Here is an 18,880-nt window from a genome sequence, read left to right as displayed (position 1 = left end):
CATGGTCGGTCCCCCATCCCTTCTTCCCTCCATTCCTGTATCCCTTTCCATCAGTGCGTGAGCACAGGGGAGGTCTGTGTGTCTGGGACAGCTGTGTCCATTGCTGCAGGAAATCCTGTGGTGAGCAGGGATCATGTCTGGGAGAGGAAGGAAGGCTGGGAAGCAGCGCTGGCAGGATTCAAAGCAAATATCCTGTGCCAGCCACATCGCAGGCCCTGTGACGTGCGTGTTCCTACCAGGGTTTGATGGGATCTGGCTCGGGGCCCAGCCACATTTTGGGTCCTTTTGTAAGCCCATGGAGGAGCTTGGTGTCGGCTGCAGATGTCAGTCTGGATGTGAGGACATGCACATAGAATTATGGAATCCCAGCCTGGTTTGGGTTGGAAGGGACCTTAAAGCTCATCCAGTTCCAACCCCTGCCATGGGCAGGGACACCTTTCACTAGAGCAGGTTGCTCCAAGCCCCTGTGTCCAACCTGGCCTTGAACACTGCCAGGGATGGGGCAGCCACAGCTTCTCTGGGCACCCTGTGCCAGCGCCTCAGCACCCTCACAGGGAAGAGCTTCTGCCTCAGAGCTCATCTCAGTCTCCCCTCTGGCAGGTTAAAGCCATTCCCCTTGGCCTGTCCCTACATGGACCAGCCCACAGTGAAGAAAAGGTTTGGGTCCCTCTCCTGCATGAGTCTGTGCAGATGATGATGGTGGAAATGCACTAAAAACTCCTCAGGGCAGCGCTGTTGTCCTCACACTTAGCAGGTCATGCAACAGTCTCATTCGTCCTATTGACATGGACCAGGGCAAAGCATCCATATCCCTGGGCAAAGCAGAGTTCTAAAGACAGGGTTCCAAAACCAGGTTTTAATGGACAACGAGCCCTTTTTAGGCAAGAAGAGCTGTCCCTGACCTTAACTACTGATGGAGGAAAGGGAAAAGGGAGACATCCCAGCGCCACCAGCCCCGCTGTGCTTCTGGCTGCAGCCACTAGAGGATGGCAGTGTCCAGGCCACCGCCGCACGCTGGGAATCACCGAGATCCGGCTTTGGAACCGGCTTTGCGGGAATACCATCAGTAACACCCATCCAGCATCACTCAGACCCCTACCACAGGTGAACATCCCTGCTCCGCTTCACATCCCGAGCAAAGGCAGCCCCTTCCGAGACCTGTAATGAAGATTTAACAGGGATCAGCCCACACTGGTCCCCTCAGGACACAGGCAGGGGACATTAAGGTCCCCCTATATAGTCTATATGAGGTCCTATATGATCTATATGATGGTCTATATAAGGTCCCCCTCTGAAAGCACCATAAGGTGGGACACCAACAGTGCTGACCCATACTGCTCCTCTGACCACCTTTCTATGGAAGGGGATGACCTGTTCCCCAGGGCCAGCAGCTCCTTCCATCCCTCCTGTGCCACACCGGAGGCCACTGTCGTGGCCACAAAGAGGGAGGCAGGGATCAAGGAGCTGGAATTTGGTGGATCTATTTCCATCCCTGCCCTTGATGCAATGCGGAGCCATGGACACCCCCAGGTTTTATGCAACCACTTGGCATCAAAGCACCAGCGTTGGAACCTTTGATTAGCAGAGGGAAAGTGATCCAGGGATGCTGTGGGCAGATGCTGTGCCAGCGGGTCCCCCTCCTCGGGGCTGGGATACAGCCTGGGAAAGACAAGGTATCACCCTCCAGACCCAAAAGCACCTAATGGCGTGTGGAGATGGCCAAAGCAAAGCGTCCCCTCTGCGTGAGCATCCGGATCCCTTTTCTCTCCATTGGGGATTTTCACGTGGTGGTTCAGGTTTCTCCACCCATAGAGTTATAAAAAGACAGAGCGAGACCCGAGGCTCATCCAGCACATTCCTCGCAGCAGGAAGAGCAGGTTCTCACAAGGGTTTGGGTTGAAGTTTCAGAGCTGGAGCCAAGGGCAGCTGAGTCAAAGCTCCCTGCCCACGTGCCAGCTGGATGGATGCACCCTGGCTTGACAGGAAAGGAGGGCATCCAGCCAAAGAGGCGTGTGAAGCATCACCCGGGTCAAGTGCTCCTCACCCGTGCACAAAACAGGCCACTGGCTATGTGAATGGAGGCAGGTGCCTCCTCCCCAGGGCCAGCCTTGTCCATAGATCCTCAATAATCCCAAAGATGCTCAGCTTAAAAACTCATGCTATCCCACGGAAAAGCCCTTGGGTGGAAGGGGACGATAAGCTCTCATGGCATTCCCTTGGGATGGTGGGATAGATGGAGAAGAGCATCTTCTGGAGCCTTGCAAGGATGGCGATGCAGGTTCAGGATGGACTTTGGCCAAGTGCTGAGCCAGGTTACCCAATGTCGGCCTCAATAGTCTGAGGACACATCCCAAGGTTTCTGGGTCAAGCCTCTCCCAAAGCCTCGGGACAAGTTAGTGTGGAGCTGCAGGTCTCCCAGCCCTGCTCCACAGAGGTAATAATCCCATTCGGCTCAAGCCAAAGCTCTGACCTCGACTTTGGGGGAGCTGCAATATGTGTTCCAGGGCCTCCTGCTCTCTCCTCTCCATTTCCCATTGGAGATGGTGATCTTTTCCCCCTCTATTCCCAAGGGTAACATGAAAAACCATCCCCAGGTGCCCTGAGAAGGACAGCATCAGGAAGCCGGATGTCTCTGGGGAGAACAGGTCACCCCGATGGGCCGTGCCTCAGTTTCCCCACCTATCAAAGGAGGATTAGTTCATTTCCAGGATGTCACGAGGCTCAGACACAAACATCCCAGGGGCAGGACCAAGCATCACGGAGGCAACAGCTTATCTGGGCTGCTCCCAGGAAGAGAGGATCTGTTGAATTGCCTCCCCAAAGAGCCCAGTGACAGGCAGGGCCATCATAGGGGTGAGTGGTGTGATGGGTTGCTGAGCCCTGCTTCTTCCAGTCTTCCCATTTATCCAGAGGGTAAATACAGAGTGGGTTTATAGGGAGAATCCCAGTGCCATTCCTGCCCTACAAGACCTGCCACCCGCGTATCAGGGTAGGAGGAGAGGTGAAGCCCTTTCCTGGCATGACTTCCATTTGTGAAGGTGCTTCCAGGTTGGGATTTCTCCTGCTGGATTTCATAGTAGAGGGGAGAAAACCACCTTAATATCACCCCCATCCCCCTATCTATGAAAGCCCAAGCCCACCCAAGAGCAAGGAAATCCCCCTTAAGGGTTTTCATCCACATTTTACACTGGGGAAACTGAGGCACGGGGATGCAGCTTGGCCACAGGGCTCCCAAATGTTGTTTCTCTGTGAGCATTGGAGGTCAGAGCAGTTTCAGGTGTCCGAAGGGTGTTACAAGGATGCCAGAGAGGGACTCTTCATCAGAGACTGTAGCGATAGGACAAGGGGTGATGGATTCAAATTGAAACAGGAGAAATTTAGATTGGATATAAGGGAGAAGTTCTTCCCTGTGAGGGTGCTGAGGCGCTGGCACAGGGTGCCCAGAGAAGCTGTGGCTGCCCCATCCCTGGCAGTGTTCAAGGCCAGGTTGGACACAGGGGCTTGGAGCAACCTGCTCTAGTGGAAGGTGTCCCTGCCCGTGGCAGGGGGTTGGAACTGGAGGAGCTTTAAGCTCCCTTCAACCCAAACCAGGCTGGGATTCTGCGATTCCCACCTGGGTCACTGCACACTGATTTACCACCAGCAGCTTTAATCCCTGGTGAGGAGATAACCTTCTCCCATTACAGGGCTGGGATGGCTCGGAGGAGATCGCTTGGGATCATTTCCCACAGCACAGGGTAATGAGATGTCTGGGTTCCTCTCCTCAGGCTCACATTGCAAACCCAGCCTGATGCTTCCGACTGGCATAATCACAAAGATTTCGGTGTCCCTGTGTGTCACCAATGCCCAACAAACCACCCATTCTCCTCCATAGCAGACCAGGGCCAGGAAAGCTTTGCAAGAGCATCACAGCATTGTCTGCAGGTGGCACACGAAGTCCCTTCTCCCCCTGCTTTGGTGCAAGGGGGTGATGATGGTGCTGAGAGCTCCAAACTCCCATAGGGTGTAAAAGCAAATGCAGAAGCTCAGGATGACCATCTCATTGTGCTGCTGGCAGCAAACACCATATTTGCAGGGTGCTTTGGTGTATGGGTCCAATAAAGAGGTTCAGCAAGAGAAAGACTGGTTAGAAATGAACCATGGGCAGCAGTCACTGATCCAGCAGGTCCTCAGCTCCTTCCTTCCTTGCTGGATCGGGATCAGCCGGAGCTGGAAGATGCTCAGGGCAGGGATTGCATGTTCCTGAGTCAAGGATGCAGTCTTCCTCGACTCAGGTTATGAACAGAGGTAAAATGTCCCATAGCCACAAATCAAACAGCTCCAAGAAAGGCCAAAACCCAAAAAAACCCTTTGGAGAAGGGATCATTGGAAGAGGGATTAGAGAAGACCCATTCTGGGTGGCCTCTGCTGCTGGTGCATTCAGCATTTCCTTCTCCAGCTCTCCCAACCAGGCTCGGCTGGCTCCATGGGAAAGCTGTGCCTGCTCCCTGTGCTTCCTGCACTGATGCTATCAGGAGTCCCGGCTCTGCCCATACTTGCAGGAGGTAAATGTGCGTTTGGTACAAAGGGTGGGGACTTTCCTTGCTCCAGACTTCAAGGCAACTTCAGAGGAGCAGCATCTGCCTCTCGTCAGCACACAACAAGGGCAGGAATATGATGACCGCTTCACCACATCTCTTTCAGACATGGAAGAGGCAAGTAATTGGCTCCTCCAGCTTGGGGCTATTGGTAGCCATGAGAATGGGGCTGGAGATGTTTCTTGTAGAGGCTCCAGGTTTATTTCTCCCCCATTTTTTGCTTTTAATTCAATTCAGGATACAAATTCTTTGCTCTGAACACATCTTGGCCACCTACATCTTGCTCTGTGCAGGACTTGCTTGTCACATGGGGCAGGAGGGTCACCAAAAGAGTGTGCTGGGTCCCAAATTCAGTGTCCTCAGCTCTACAAGTGTTAAGTGATCAGAAGAGCTCTGGTCATCACCTGCAAGAAACTGCAAAGGGGCTTTGGAGAAGGGTCTGTACAAGGACAAGGGGGAATGGCTTTAACCTGCCAGAGGGGAGATTGAGATGGGATCTTAGGAAGTGGTGGAATCACCATCCTTGGAAGTGCTCACACACCGTGTAGACGAGGCCCTCAGTGCCATGGGTTAGTGGTGGCCTTGGCAGTGCTGGGGAATGATGATCTTAAAGGTCTTTTCCAATCCAGTTAATTCCATGATTCCTGCTGTGATTGCAAGATCCCCATTTCCACAGAAATAGAATATTCCTAAGAGAAAATTACCCTCAGAACCCCTGGGGTAGTGATGAACTTTAGTGCATCACCCCACCTTATCCTTACACCCATGTGTTAGAGGGAAGTGGCTGCTCCTGGCAAGGTGGGAATCACCTTTAGTTTCCAACACAGCTGCTCAGAGGGGTGTAAAACCCCCAAAAATTCCAAGTCTCGGAGGGATGCTGGCGAGACAGAGCAGGCAGCAGATCACAGGAGCTCTGTGCTGTGACCAAGCATGCCCCAAAACACCCCCAGGATGGATCCCACCAGCAAACCCCAAACACTCCCATAGCACAAACCCAACCAGAGCTTTGGGGTGAGACTCTGTGTGTGTGTGTGTGTGAGACTGTCTGCGAAGGGCAGGCTGGACCCATTCCTGGTTTGCAGCATTCCTGCCTCTTTGTGGCTGATGTTCTCCAGATGTTCTGTATTGCAGCCTCATGTGGAAATCCACTGGCCCCAGGGCTCAATCCTGCTCAACCCTCCACATGCAGAGAGGAGGAGGGGATGTGTACACAGCTTTACTCCAGTTAAATCACATTAAAACAGAACCACGGCTGCAGAGGTGCCTCCTCTAACGCTGGCTCTTACTTTTGACCCCTTTTTCCCAAGGAAACACCACGCATATGACCACCCCATCCCCACAAGTGCACCAAGTGCTGTTAAACACAAAGATACGGATACAACCTCTGGCTCAGGAAGTCCTGAAGCAGCAAATTGCCGGAAACTCAGGGAATATAATGTGGAAAGCATTACCCAGGCTTGGCCCTCGCCCTGCATTCCACTGAGCAACTCCCCTTGGGCCCGGCCAGCAGACAGATAACAGCAGAGACAGAACGTGGCTCTGAGCCAGGAGGAGCTCTCGTCCCACCTTGTGTGCGTGTCTCTTGCTCCTGTCGTCCGGTTTGGGTGGGTTTTGTTGGACAAATGGAGGTTGCAACCACGGATCCAGATGGTTTCGCTCTCTGCCTGTCTTCTATCCCTGGAAGTATTCAGGCCGGGTTGGACGGGGCTTGGAGCAACCTGCTTTAGTGGAAGGTGTCCCTGCCCGTGGCGGGGGGTTAGAGCTGGATGAGCTTTAAGGTCCCTTCCAACACAAACCATGATGGGATTCTATGGGTGGGATGATGTGCTTGGTGCACTCCTAAGGGATAAGGGAAATTTGGTTCTCCTCCTTCAGCTCTCTGCTCTGGTTTGATCCCTGTAGGCAATGAGTGTGGCAGTTCTCAGCTTGGACCCTGTTGGCCCCATCCCCAACCAGGACACGGCACAAGGCTGTGGTGGCCCTGGAAGCAGGGATGCAATGGGGCATCACATTTAATAGCATCCCAGACTGGTTTGGGTTAGAAGAAACCTTAAAGCTCCTCCAGTTCCAACCCCCTGCCACGGGCAGGGACACCTTCCACTGGAGCAGGTTGCTCCATCCTGGCATTTTCCATGCATTACTCACCGTGCAGATGCACTCGCTGTCTCAGACAAACCGGTCTGACCTCTGCTTAGGGAACTTTCTCATCTACTATTTATAGGCTTATTTTGTTTGCTTTCCAAAGACAAGCCTCCTTTGTCCTTCTTCCTCCTTATTCCTCTGCAGCTCAAACACCGTCGAGGCTGAGGAGCAGTCCTGGCCTCTCCTCTCTGCAAATCTGATGGGGCTACATCCACTTCTCCATTTGCCACCCATCCTCTGCTCTTCCCTGCCTCTCCCTCCTTGTGCTGGTGCCAGGGCTCGCACAGGATGAGGGCAATAAGAATGGATAAAGGTCTTTTTCCTGGAGCAGGAGGCAGAGGCCAGTGGAGTTAATGGGGTGAGGGAGGGTCTGGCTGCCTGACGGGAATTCCAGAGTGCTTCTCAGGAAACCACCTGCATCCACCAGCAAACAAAAGTCCCTGCGCCAAAAGGCAGCACTTGGAAAGTTTTCCTGTCCTAAGTAGTAGGAAAACACCCGTGGCAATGGGCTCTTCATCTGCACTGAGCCCAGCTCCAGACTGTGCTGGAGACCCCAAACATCCAGGCGCTGGACGCTCAAAGCAGGATCAGACCCTGCCTGTGGCTCTGAGCCCTACAGCTGAGGTGGTGCTGTGAGGGCTGGAGCAGCTCTGCTCTGGAGCCAGGCTGAGAGAGCTGGGCTGGGGCAGCCTGGAGAAGAGAAGGCTCCTGAAGGGGACACCTTAGAGCAGCTCCAGTGCCTAAAGGGGCTGCAGGAAACCTGGAGAGGGGCTTTGGACAAGGGATAGAGGGACAGGACAAGGGGAATGGCTTTAACCTGCCAGAGGGGAGACTGAGATGAGCTCTGAGGCAGAAGCTCTTCCCTGTGAGGGTGCTGAGGCGCTGGCACAGACTTTTCCCAGAGAAGCTGTGGCTGCCCCATCCCTGGCAGTGTTCAAGGCCAGGTTGGACACAGGGGCTTGGAGCAACCTGCTCTAGTGGAAGGTGTCCCTGCCCGTGGCAGGGGGTTGGAGCTGGAGGAGCTTTAAGGTCTCTTCCAACACAAACCAGGCTGGGATTCTGTCAAATTCCCCTTTCCTGTATGGCCTGGCAGGACCCTGCACCCGCGGCACATTGACACAGAGGGAGAGCTGCAGGGTTTTGGTTGCCACCACAAGCAATACCTGCTCCGCTCGCTCAGCTGGGCGTGATGCTCAGAGCAAGATCACCCTGGGTGGGTGTAAGGACCGAGGAGGTGGATCACAAGGAGGTGGGTCCCCCCTGGGCAAGCCCTGCAGAAGCAGTGTTGTTCCTTGACTCACAACGCCGTTCCTGAGACAGATCTCGCCCTACTACAAGGAAGAGGAAGAACCTGCCCTGCTCCACCCCGCTCCACAGCAGTCTGGCAAGGGGCAAATGCTGCTGACACCATGGAAGGGGTGGAGAAGAGGCCTGAGAGAGCAATCCTGCACCTCAAGAGTGGAGCAACGCCGGTGTTATGGGCTCAACAACGCCACGGCAGCAGGGATGCAGGGTGGGAAGTTCCTTACATCCCGCTTGGGAGGCAGAGATGCGATGGGCACGCTCTGCATGTGTCTGGTGTTCACCAACAAGTGTCCTTTGCTGGCCATGCATCCTCTTGGATCAGCCATGACAGACCTTGAGTGAAAGAAGGGAGAAGGGGAAGCAAGGAATGGGGAGACCAAAGAGTCATGGTGGCTGAAGAAGGGAAAAAGGGGCAGGGAGAGGGGGATTGTACCCAGAGAAGGAGCTGGAGGAGGACACTTGGGTTGTGAAGGTGGCCAGGACCAGACAGCAATATACCATGTGTGCTGGGACCGAGAGAAGGGGATCGCCTGAAGGAGCCCATCTTTTCCTCTGCCCACCAAGACTCCCATCCACAGCACTGGTATGTTGTGTGGGAGTGTTGTGGATGGTGAGGTTGAAGGTCCTCTTGACCAGCAGAGACAAGATATGGGGATAGATGGTCCAGGTAGGCTGGTTTTATGTCCTCTATGCTACTGACACATGCTAAGATGACCAAAGCCCTTTTCTGCCGGCACAGTTGAGCCCACACCACATGTTCTGCTGCTGGCAGATGGGTTGAGGGCTGAGATTTTGGCTGCATAGACCTGACTCAATGACATGGCTCAGGAAAAAGCCTGAAGCAACCAGCCACAGGGTCCCTCTTGGTGATGAGAAAGTCAAACAAGAGTCCTCCTGCAGGAGGCTGGAACTAGATGAGCTTTAAGGTCTCTTCCAACCCAAATCACTCCATGATTCCATGATCCTGGAGAGGAATGAGAAGAGAAAGGAGACATCTTCCACCTTCCCAATGAGATAAATCCACCCTCCCTTATCATGCCATCTGTCGTGAGGTTTGGGCATGCAGCCATGCTGGATCTCAAATGCGTTTGCTCATTGAGTAGGGAAGAACTGGATCTTCTCATACATCAAGTGGGGTATTATTAGTAGCAGGAGAGCAGGGAGAAAGTGACCAGCGTGGTCTCCTCCGCAGCCAGGGCGGTGAATCAGAGCTCGGAGACACGTCCCCACTCCCCCAGATGAGCCGGTTTTGGGTGTCCCCATCCCACAAGCCTCACTCCACCAGCCCACAGGCAGGACACTGCTCATCCCAACCTTCCCCTTCCACAAACGGGACTTTCTCAGCCACGTCCCCACGGAGGCAGCAGCACTTCCCAAAGGGGAAACTGAGGCAGGAACACATTAAACCATAGGGAGCTGTTTGCCATGACCAGCAGCAGAGCACTGGGAGCCCCAGTGGCCACCTTGCAGGCAGCTGATGGCCAGGGGCAGAAGGTCCCTGTCCATGGGGATGGTTTGGAGTTTTATGACTCTCTTCCAGGTTGGATGAGGCTTGGAGCAACCTCCTCTAGTGGAAGGTGTCCCTGCCCGTGGCAGGGGGTTGGAGCTGGAGGAGCTTTAAGCTCCCTTCCAACACAAACCAGGCTGGGATTCTATGATTAATGTCCAAGGAAAGTCTGATTTTCCAGCCCCTTTCCCAGCCGGGCAGGTAAAGCCTGGCAAGGCCGGATGCGATGGTGGGAGAGCCTAGAAGAGCAGCCAGGGTTGTAATTAGCCATGAGCCTTTAATGAGAAACCTGCAGATAGGGTTCATCCATGGTGTTTCCATCCCTCAGCCTCATGCACCGGCTGGGCCATGGCCACAGCCACATCCTGGTGGAATTAGATGGACTTTGATGATGGGAAGCTCCTCCTTGCAGCAGGAACAGCACCGCTTTCCTGCATCCCCTCTCTCCAGGCTCCTCACGGGGCTCAGACATGAGCATCCCTGTGATCTGCAGGACCACGACCTAATCCCAGCTGCCACCTCCTCTCCCCACGCAGCCGAGGAAGCAGAATTCCCGGTGGAGGTGCCGTGGGAGGACGTGCAGCACCTTTGAAGCCGGCGCTGGCGCTGACCTCGGGATGCCTGAGCGATGTGACGGGGCTGGTTTGCTGCGTGTTTGCACCGGGTGAAGCCTCATTCCCGCTCTGGGAATCCCCACTTCAGAGGGTGGGATCTGCCCCAGCACGCTGGAGCTGGTGTCAGCGGGGAGCCTGCGGAGCCAGAGCCCGCGGGAACGGCCGCCGGAGCTGACAGCGTGAATCTGGGAAGCAAATGCACTCGGAGAGCAGGTTCTGCTCTTCCCACACTCCAGTGCTCGGCATGGGGAGATGCAGCCGATGGAAGGAAGAGCTTCTGCCCAAGAGCTCATCTCAGTCTCCCCTTGGGCAGGTTAAAGCCATTCCCCTTGGCCTGTCCCTACATCCCTTGTCCAAAGCCCCTCTCCAGGTTCCCTGGAGCCCCTTTAGGCACTGGAGCTGCTCTAAGGTGTCCCCTTGAGGAGCCTTCTCTTCTCCAGGCTGCCCCAGCCCAGCTCTCTCAGCCTGGCTCCAGAGCAGAGCTGCTCCAGCCCTCACAGCAGCTCCGGGGCTGGGGGGCTCAGAGCCACGTGCGGATGGGCAGTGCCAGCACCACCGGGCTCCTGCTCCATTGGGATGCAGATCCCGGCTATGGAGGCGCAGGATGGACTCTCTCCTCCTGCCTGCCCACGTGACAGCTGGTCCCAGCGAGGTGATGCCGGGTGGGTGACACCCCGGGGTGTTGTTCCTCTCCCAGGTGATGTCAAGACCCAGGGGATGAGGACAAGGATGGGGATAGGGATGAGGACACGGATATGGATGGGGACAGGGATGGAGATAGGGATGAGGATACAGATGGGGGTAGGGATGGGGGCAGGGATGGAGATACAGATGAGGATACAGATGGGGATAGGGATGGGGACAAGGATGGGGACAGGGATGGGGACATGGATGGTGGTAGGGTGGGGACAAGGATGGGGATAGGGATGAGGATACAGATGGGGATAGGGATGAGGACAAGGATGGGGATAGGGATGGGAACAGGGATGGGGATAGGGATGAGGATACAGATGGGGATAGGGATGAGGACAAGGATGGGGATAGGGATGGGGACAGGGATGAGGATAGGGATGAGGACACGGATGGGGACAGGGATGGGGATAGGGATGAGGACACGGATGGGGACAGGGATGGGGATAGGGATAGGGACATGGATGGTGGTAGGGGTGGGGACAGGGATGGCGATAAGGATGGGGACAGAGATGGAAATAGAGATGAGGATACAGATGGGGATAGGGATGGGGACATGGATGGGGATAGGGATGGGGACACAGATACAGATGGGGACAGGGATGGGGATAGGGATGAGGACATGGATGGGGATAGGGATGGGTTCTTTTCCCTCTGGTCCCTCTTACCCCCGTGCAACAGCCTGGGTGCAGATGCTGATGGAGATGACCGCAGCAGGACAGCGCCTGTTCACATGTCCCCATGGTGCCGCCTCCTGTCCCCCCTCTACAACACCCCTCTGAGCCCCACTGCCAGCATCCCCCATCATCTGCCTTGTCCCCATTGCCATGCCCTGTCCCCATTGCACCCACCGCCACCCCCATCCCTGTCCCAAATGCCACCTCTGGCCCCCAGTGACACCTCATGTGCCCCATTCCAGGTCTCCAGTGCCACCTCCTGTCCCCACAGCCCCCATCCGCAATGCCACCTCATGTCCCCAGTGTCACCTCCTGCCCCCAAACCCTCTCCCTGACCCCACACTCATCTCCTGCCCTATTGCACCTTCCCTGCCACCTCCCAAGGGCCACCCCATCCCCTTGTCCCCCCATGTCCCTCATGTCCCCCCTTGTCCCCATGTTCCCCTGTGCCCATGTCCCCCCTGTGCCCATATTCCCCCATATCCCCCATGTCCCCCCATGTCCCCATATCCCTATGTTCCCCATGTCCCCCCTGTCCCCATGTCCCCCCATGTCCCCCATATACCCCCTTGTCCTCATATCCCCCATGTCCCCCCGTCCCCCCATATCTCCCATGTCCCCATATCCCCCATGTCCCCATGTCCCCTATATGCCCCATATCCCCCATGTCCCCATATTCCCCATGTCCCCATATTCTCCATGTCCCCATATCTCCCCATTTCCCCATGTTCCCCCATATCCCCCCTTGTTCCCCCATATCCCTCATGTCCCCATATCCCCATGTTCCTCCTGTCCCCATATCTGGCTACATCCCTCATGTCCCCATGTCCCCCCATGTCCCCATATCCCTCCTCGTCCCCATATCCCCCCATATCCCCCATGTCCCCCTATCCCCCCATGTCCCCATATCCCTCCTCGTCCCCATATCCCCCCATATCTCCCAATGTCCCCCCATCTCCCCCCATGTCCCCATATCCCTCCTTGTACCCATATCCCCCCATATCCCCCCATGTCCCCCAATGACCCCCCATAACCCCGCATATACCCCCATGTCCCCATATCTCCCCATGTTCCCCCATATCCCTCCTTGTCCCCATATCCCCCCATGTCCCCATATCCCTCCTTGTCCCCATATCCCTCCATGTCCCCCCATATCCCCCCATGTCCCCCCATATCTCCCCATGTCCCCCCATATCCTTCCTTGTCCCCATATCCCCCCACGTCCCCATATCCCCCCATCTCCCTCCATGTCCCCATATCCCCCATGTCCCCATATCCCCCCATGTTCCCCCATGTCCCCCCATGTCCCCATATCCCCATGTCCCCCATGTCCCCATATGTCCCCATATCCCCCAATGTCCCCCCATGTCCCCACATCCCTCCTTGTCCCCATCTCCCCCCATGTCCCCATATCCCCCCATGTCCCCATATCCCCCCATACCCCCCATGTCCCCCAATGACCCCCCATCTCTCCCCCCCCATCCCCGCCGTCCCCGCGCAGGCGCAGGCGCGGGGCGGGGCGCGCGGCGCGGGGCGTGGCGCGGGGCAGGGGGCGGGGCCGGCTCCATCCGGGTCCGTCCCCGCCGCGGGGCAGTGCGGGCGACGCGAGCCTCGGCGGGAGCGCGGCGGGTGAGTGCGGGGCGGCGGCGGGAGCCCCCTGGGGGGCCGGAGGACCCGGGAGCCCCCCATACACAGCTATGGGGCAGCGACCTCTGTCTGTGCGCTGCTCTATGGGGCAGGGCCGCCCCTCTGGGGTAGGGGCTTCTCTGTGCACCGCTCTATAGGGCAGGGTCCCTCTTCCAGCGCCTCGGTGGGGCAGGGAGCTCGCCCTGTGCGCTGCGCTATGGGGCAGGGTTCGTTCTTCAGCACCTCTGTGGGGTAGGGCCCCTCCTTGTGTATTGCTCTATGGGGCAGGACGTCTCTTAGCAACCCTGTGGGGCAGCGACCTTCTTCCTTGGCACTACTCTGTGGGGCAGGGACCTTCCTTGTGCGCTGTCCTGTGGGGCAGGACTCCTCCTTTATTGCTTCTGTGGGGTAGGGCCCTTCCTTGTGTGCTGCTCTATGGGGCAGGACCTCTTCTTCAGCATCTTCTTATGCACTGCTCTATGGGGCAGGGACCTTCCTTCAGCCCCTCTGTGGGGCAGGGGCACCCCCCCTTCAGCACCCTCCTCGGGCTCCACAGTCCCCTATGGGGCAGGCACCTCCATAGGGAAACGGGGCTTGCAGGGCAAAGCCTGTCCCTGCTGCCCCACACACAGACCCCTATAGGGCTGTGCCTTTGGGGTGGCTGGCACCCCTATGGTGGTGCCACTTGGGACCCATAAGGTCCCTACTTGTGGGGCAGAGGAAGGGGCAGCAGGCTGTGACATGGGACAGTATCACCCAGGAATGACATTGGAAGGGGCTGGGATAGTGAAAGGGACAGGGAATGTCCCCCCCCCCCCCCCAACTCCCATCCCACTCAGACCCCCTTTATAAGGGGACCTCCTATGGGTCTCGCTCCACGCTTGGCTTGGAGTCTATGGGTCACCCCATTCCCTGTTACCAGGCACATCCCTTCGCATTCCTGGGCCCAGGATGGGACGCTTTGGCTTCAAACACCCACCCAGGAATGGGAAAAGCTGCTTTGGGAGTTACCCGGCACTGCTGTTCCTGCTGCACAGGCACATCCCGAGCGCTCCCAGTATCCGCCGCTGCTCCCGCTTTGGCAGGGGACACGTGTGGGTCCCATGGGGCTGAAAACCAAGGGGTACAAATGCCCCTTGTGGGGGTTTTGGGGCTGGTTGTGGTTAGTTCAGCTCCTCCTTGTTGTATCCTGTGTGCATGGAGGAGAGTATCTCCATGGGTCCCATTGCCTGCGAGCGGTGCTGGATCCTTGGGAAGCACTAGCATGTGTGTGTGGGGGGGTTATTCCCTGCTTCCCAGCGCACCCTTTGGCAGGAGGTTGGGATGACATCTTACTCTGGCACGCTCCTCTCCTTTGATCCCGACTTTCCTGCCATGGATAACGTGTTCGGCAACACGCGAGCCCGGCTCCGGCGCCTGATGTGGTGCCTCCTCCTCCTCCTCACCCCGGTTTTCCCCGGCTCGCTCCTGCCTTTAGATCCTGGTTTTCCTTTGTCTCTGGGCTCTGGGAGCCTGGGGATGCTCCGAAGGGAGCACAAAACACCCCTTCATCCCTTTGTTTTCGAGTGGTTGCGGGCTCAGCTGGTTTCAAGCAGCGTTTTGTGTGTCCAGACAGAGAAACCAACTACTCCCGTAGCTCCTCTGAGTGTTGGTTTCTCTTTCTGGGTTATTTTAGGTGATTCGGTGTGCAGGGAACAGATCCCAGCTGCAGGCTGTGCCAGGGGATGCAGCAGCTTCCCAGAAACGGGACGAATTAGCCAGAAGCAAAACTGGAGCATCCTCTATGTGTGTGTGTGTCCTCCCCTGGTGAGCACACAGGAAGGTGAAGGAAAACCCAGGTCCAGGCTCAGAGCTGGTTCCTTTGGCAGCAGAATGAGCTTTTTCCTGCTTGACTTCAGAGAAAGGAAAATAGAAGTTTCATATTAATGTTAGTTCTTAGATTGCTGGTTGTGGAGGGGATCCTGCCCCTCTGCTGCGCTCTGGGGAGCCCCCCCTGCAGTCCTGATCCAGCTCTGGGGCAGCAGCACAAGAGGGACGTGGAGCTGCTGGAGCGAGGCCAGAGGAGGCCCCGGAGCTGCTGCGAGGGCTGGAGCAGCTCTGCTCTGGAGCCAGGCTGAGAGAGCTGGGCTGGGGCAGCCTGGAGAAGAGAAGGCTCCTGAAGGGGACACCTCAGAGCAGCTCCAGGGCCTAAAGGGGCTCCAGGAAAGCTGGAGAGGGGCTTTGGACAAGGGCCTGGAGGGACAGGCCAAGGGGAATGGCTTTAACCTGCCAGAGGGGAGACTGAGATGAGCTCTTGGGCAGAAGCTCTTCCCTGTGAGGGTGCTGAGGCGCTGGCACAGACTTTTCCCAGAGAAGCTGTGGCTGCCCCATCCCTGGCAGTGTTCAAGGCCAGGTTGGACACAGGGGCTTGGAGCAACCTGCTCTAGTGGAAGGTGTCCCTGCCCGTGGCAGGGGTTGGAGCTGGAGGAGCTTTAAGCTCCCTCCCAACCCAAACTAATCAGGGATTCCACGATCCTGTTGCTGTCTCAGTTTGCTTTGGTAGCACGCTCATAGCCTGGGTTCACATTAACACTTGTGTGTTCCAGTGGGTGTAAACAGAGCAACCTGGAGCACATCAAACAGCCCCTGAGTGAATCGGGTTATTTGCTCTGTGACTTTGTTCACCCAGGTTGGATGCTCCAGCTGATGCACCCAGGGGGCTGTGCCATCTGGAGCCAAACTTAAACGCACATTTGGCCTTCAGCCTGGACAAGTAACAAGCCTTTGCCTCCGAGGAAGGATATAGCCCCTGACAGAAGAAGTGCTTGGGGGCAAGGTGGAAGGAACCCAAAATGCTCTAATTAAGGTATTTAAAACACACACACAAAGGAAATCCTTCCAACCCTGTATGCCTTAAGCAGCCAGGAGGGATGGTGGCATCCAGGCCAGGTTGGACACAGGGGCTTGGAGCAACCTGCTCTAGTGGAAGGTGTCCCTGCCTGTGGCAGGGGTTGGAGCTGGAGGAGCTTTAAGCTCCCTTCAACACAAACCATTCTGGGATTCTTTGATCTCCTGGTTTGGAGATGTGTGGGATGATATGAGGACACCCAGCTTTGCTAGGAGAGCTTTTGGACCACCTTTCCATATGTTCTCTCTTGGATCATCCTTCCCAATGACCCAGCCATCACCTCCACATTGGATCTATGGCAGAAGATGCGTTGGGAGTGATGAGCTTGTAGCCACAAATCCCACCTGGATGTTGAAAGGCGAAGGGAAGCCTGGCTCCATGTGCTCATCTCCTGCTCCCACTGCCATGACCTGGATCACTTCTACCTGTGGATGACAGCACTTGGCACCCTTGAGAGAAGATCTTCTCCCACCACGTCAGACTCCTCCTGTGTGACCCACCTGCACCATAAACCCAGAGAAGCCCAATTTCAGGCTGGAGTAGGAGGTGCAGATGCTCTGGTGGTCTTCACCCACCTCGGAACCATCGCTGTCAAAGCCTGGAGGGTGGTTTATTGACTTTGAAGCTTCTCCCTTGGTCTTCAGCCCTCGTGGTGTGGCCGTGCTTGGTGCAGCCGAGCTGTGTTTCTGTTTGGTTTTGGTGCCTGTGATCAAACACGGGGTGGTGTTGACAGAAGATAACATCTGCCATGCCCACACTTCCCTCCCTGCCCCTTCCTAGCGACGACGTTGGCCCGAACCTGCTCAGACTTTGCATCGGGAGCGGCCGTCCTGCCCTCGTCCCCACCCTGATGGCACTGATTGCGAGTGACATCAGTGCTGGTGCCATGTGGGGCTTTATCAGCCCGAGAGCTCAGCCTGAGCCTGGTGGGAGCTTCTCAACTGGCTGGGAAGTGCCGCTGATCCCATGGAAAACGTGCTGGAGGAGAGGATGAGAAACCCCTGCGGTGTCGTCAGAGTGATGGGCATTCGCTTCCTCGCTTGAGGAGTGGGGAAGCCTCAATGTCTTTGCCCCCAGTGCAAGAGGGACGTGGAGCTGCTGGAGCGAGGCCAGAGGAGGCCCCGGAGCTGCTGCGAGGGCTGGAGCAGCTCTGCTCTGGAGCCAGGCTGAGAGAGCTGGGCTGGGGCAGCCTGGAGAAGAGAAGGCTCCCGAAGGGGAGCCCTTAGAGCAGCTCCAGTGCCTAAAGGGGCTCCAGGAAAGCTGGAGAGGGGCTTTGGACAAGGGCCTGGAGGGACAGGCCAAGGGGAATGGCTTTAACCTGCCAGAGGGCAGATTGAGATGAGCTCTGAGGCAGAAGCTCTTCCCTGTGAGGGTGCTGAGGCGCTGGCACAGGGTGCCCAGAGAAGCTGTGGCTGCCCCATCCCTGGCAGTGTTCAAGGCCAGGTTGGACACAGGGGCTTGGAGCAACCTGCTCTAGTGGAAGGTGTCCCTGCCCGTGGCAGGGGTTGGAGCTGGATGAGCTTTAAGGTCCCTTCCAACACAAACCAGGCTGGGATTCCATGATCTTCTCCACTGAGCACAGCAGGTTGGAGCAGCACCTGCTTTCCCAGGATACAGCGGTACCCAAGTGCTCCTCAGGGGTGGAGCTGCACTGGATTTGGATGCTTTTCCATCCCCATAGCACTGACCTGGGCCATCCACTGTGTCTCTTTTCTCCCTTTATTGTGCATTTAATTTCCATCAATGAAAAGAAGAGAACCTGAACAGCTCCAACCACGTGTGAATGGCTCCTGCGTCCTGTCAATGAACTGACTGTGGTGCCAGAGGGATGTCGACAGGAGGAAAGAGCATCCATCCACAGCACCTCAAAAGGACACCAGCAACAGCATCAGTGCTGAGGGCAGAGCAGCTGGGAAGCCTCCAAGGTAGGGATGAGGGATGGCAGGAGAGGAAAACACTCGTTTGGGGAGGATGGATGACCCAGCGCTTGACGTCCCTGCTCCAGGGGGAGGAAAAGGCTCCACGATGATGTGTGGATGAGCAGCAGGAGCTGCTGCCAGAGCTCAGGGATCAAATTAATCTCAAGCAGCTGCCTCGGTGGATCCGGAGGCTCTGAGGTCTCAGGTTGCTCCAATACCAGAGCTAAAACTGGATCAGCCTTTGGAAGAAGTGGCTGAGATGCTGAGAGCAGGAGGATGAGTGAGGGCCGGGCTGTGGTCCTTTCACTGGTGGCTTTTCTGCTCCAGCTGCTGGATTGTGGGAAACAAGCAGGAATAACTGCTCCTGGTTTATTTGGGGGTTTCTTTTGACCGTGAGTTGGTCTATAGTGTGCTAGTGAGGTCCTTTGCTGTCTCAGTGGAGGCAGGGCATGGAGATGCATGCAGCAGCGAGCACACAAGGCTTGTTGATGTGTTAGACACCACAGAAGTGCCCTGAGAAGGGTTGTGGAGGAAATAAGGCTTTTCCACCCAAAAAAGTGCTGTGGCTCTGTGTTAGGGAGTGTTTTGGATGTCTAGAGTTGGTCAACAGCAGCTGAACATGAGCAGCTTGTGCCCAAGAGGGCAACAGCATCCTGGCCTGGATCAGCACCAGTGCTGCAGCAGGACGAGGGCAGTGATTGTCCCCCTGTGCTGGGCACTGGTGAGGCTGCACCTCGAATCCTGGGTTCAATTCTGGCCCCTCACTACAAGAGAGACATTGAGGTGCTGGAGCGGGGCCAGAGAAGGGCACCGGAGCTGGTGCAGGGCCTGGAGCACAAGTGTGATGAGGAACGGCTGAGGGACCTGGGGGGGTTTAGTCTGGAGAAGAGAAGGCTCAGGGGGGACCTTCTCGCTCTCTGCAACTGCCTGACAGGA

General features: G+C 56.5%; 1 long non-coding RNA gene across 1 annotated transcript; it reads right to left on the bottom strand.

The window, feature by feature from the left end:
- Positions 1-9,788: 9,788 nt before the first annotated feature.
- Positions 9,789-11,600, bottom strand: LOC115610624. Its single transcript, XR_003992291.1, has 2 exons — positions 11,504-11,600; positions 9,789-10,330 (listed from the first exon to the last, which is right to left on the bottom strand). It is a non-coding gene; the product is annotated as an uncharacterized LOC115610624 (long non-coding RNA).
- Between the last annotated feature and the right edge of the window lie 7,280 nt (positions 11,601-18,880).

Source organism: Strigops habroptila, chromosome 7 (assembly GCF_004027225.2).
Source record: "Strigops habroptila isolate Jane chromosome 7, bStrHab1.2.pri, whole genome shotgun sequence".
Classification (NCBI taxonomy): domain Eukaryota; kingdom Metazoa; phylum Chordata; class Aves; order Psittaciformes; family Psittacidae; genus Strigops; species Strigops habroptila.
The sequence above is the reverse complement of the archived record's forward strand: the minus strand, read 5'-3'. Positions and strand labels throughout refer to the sequence as shown.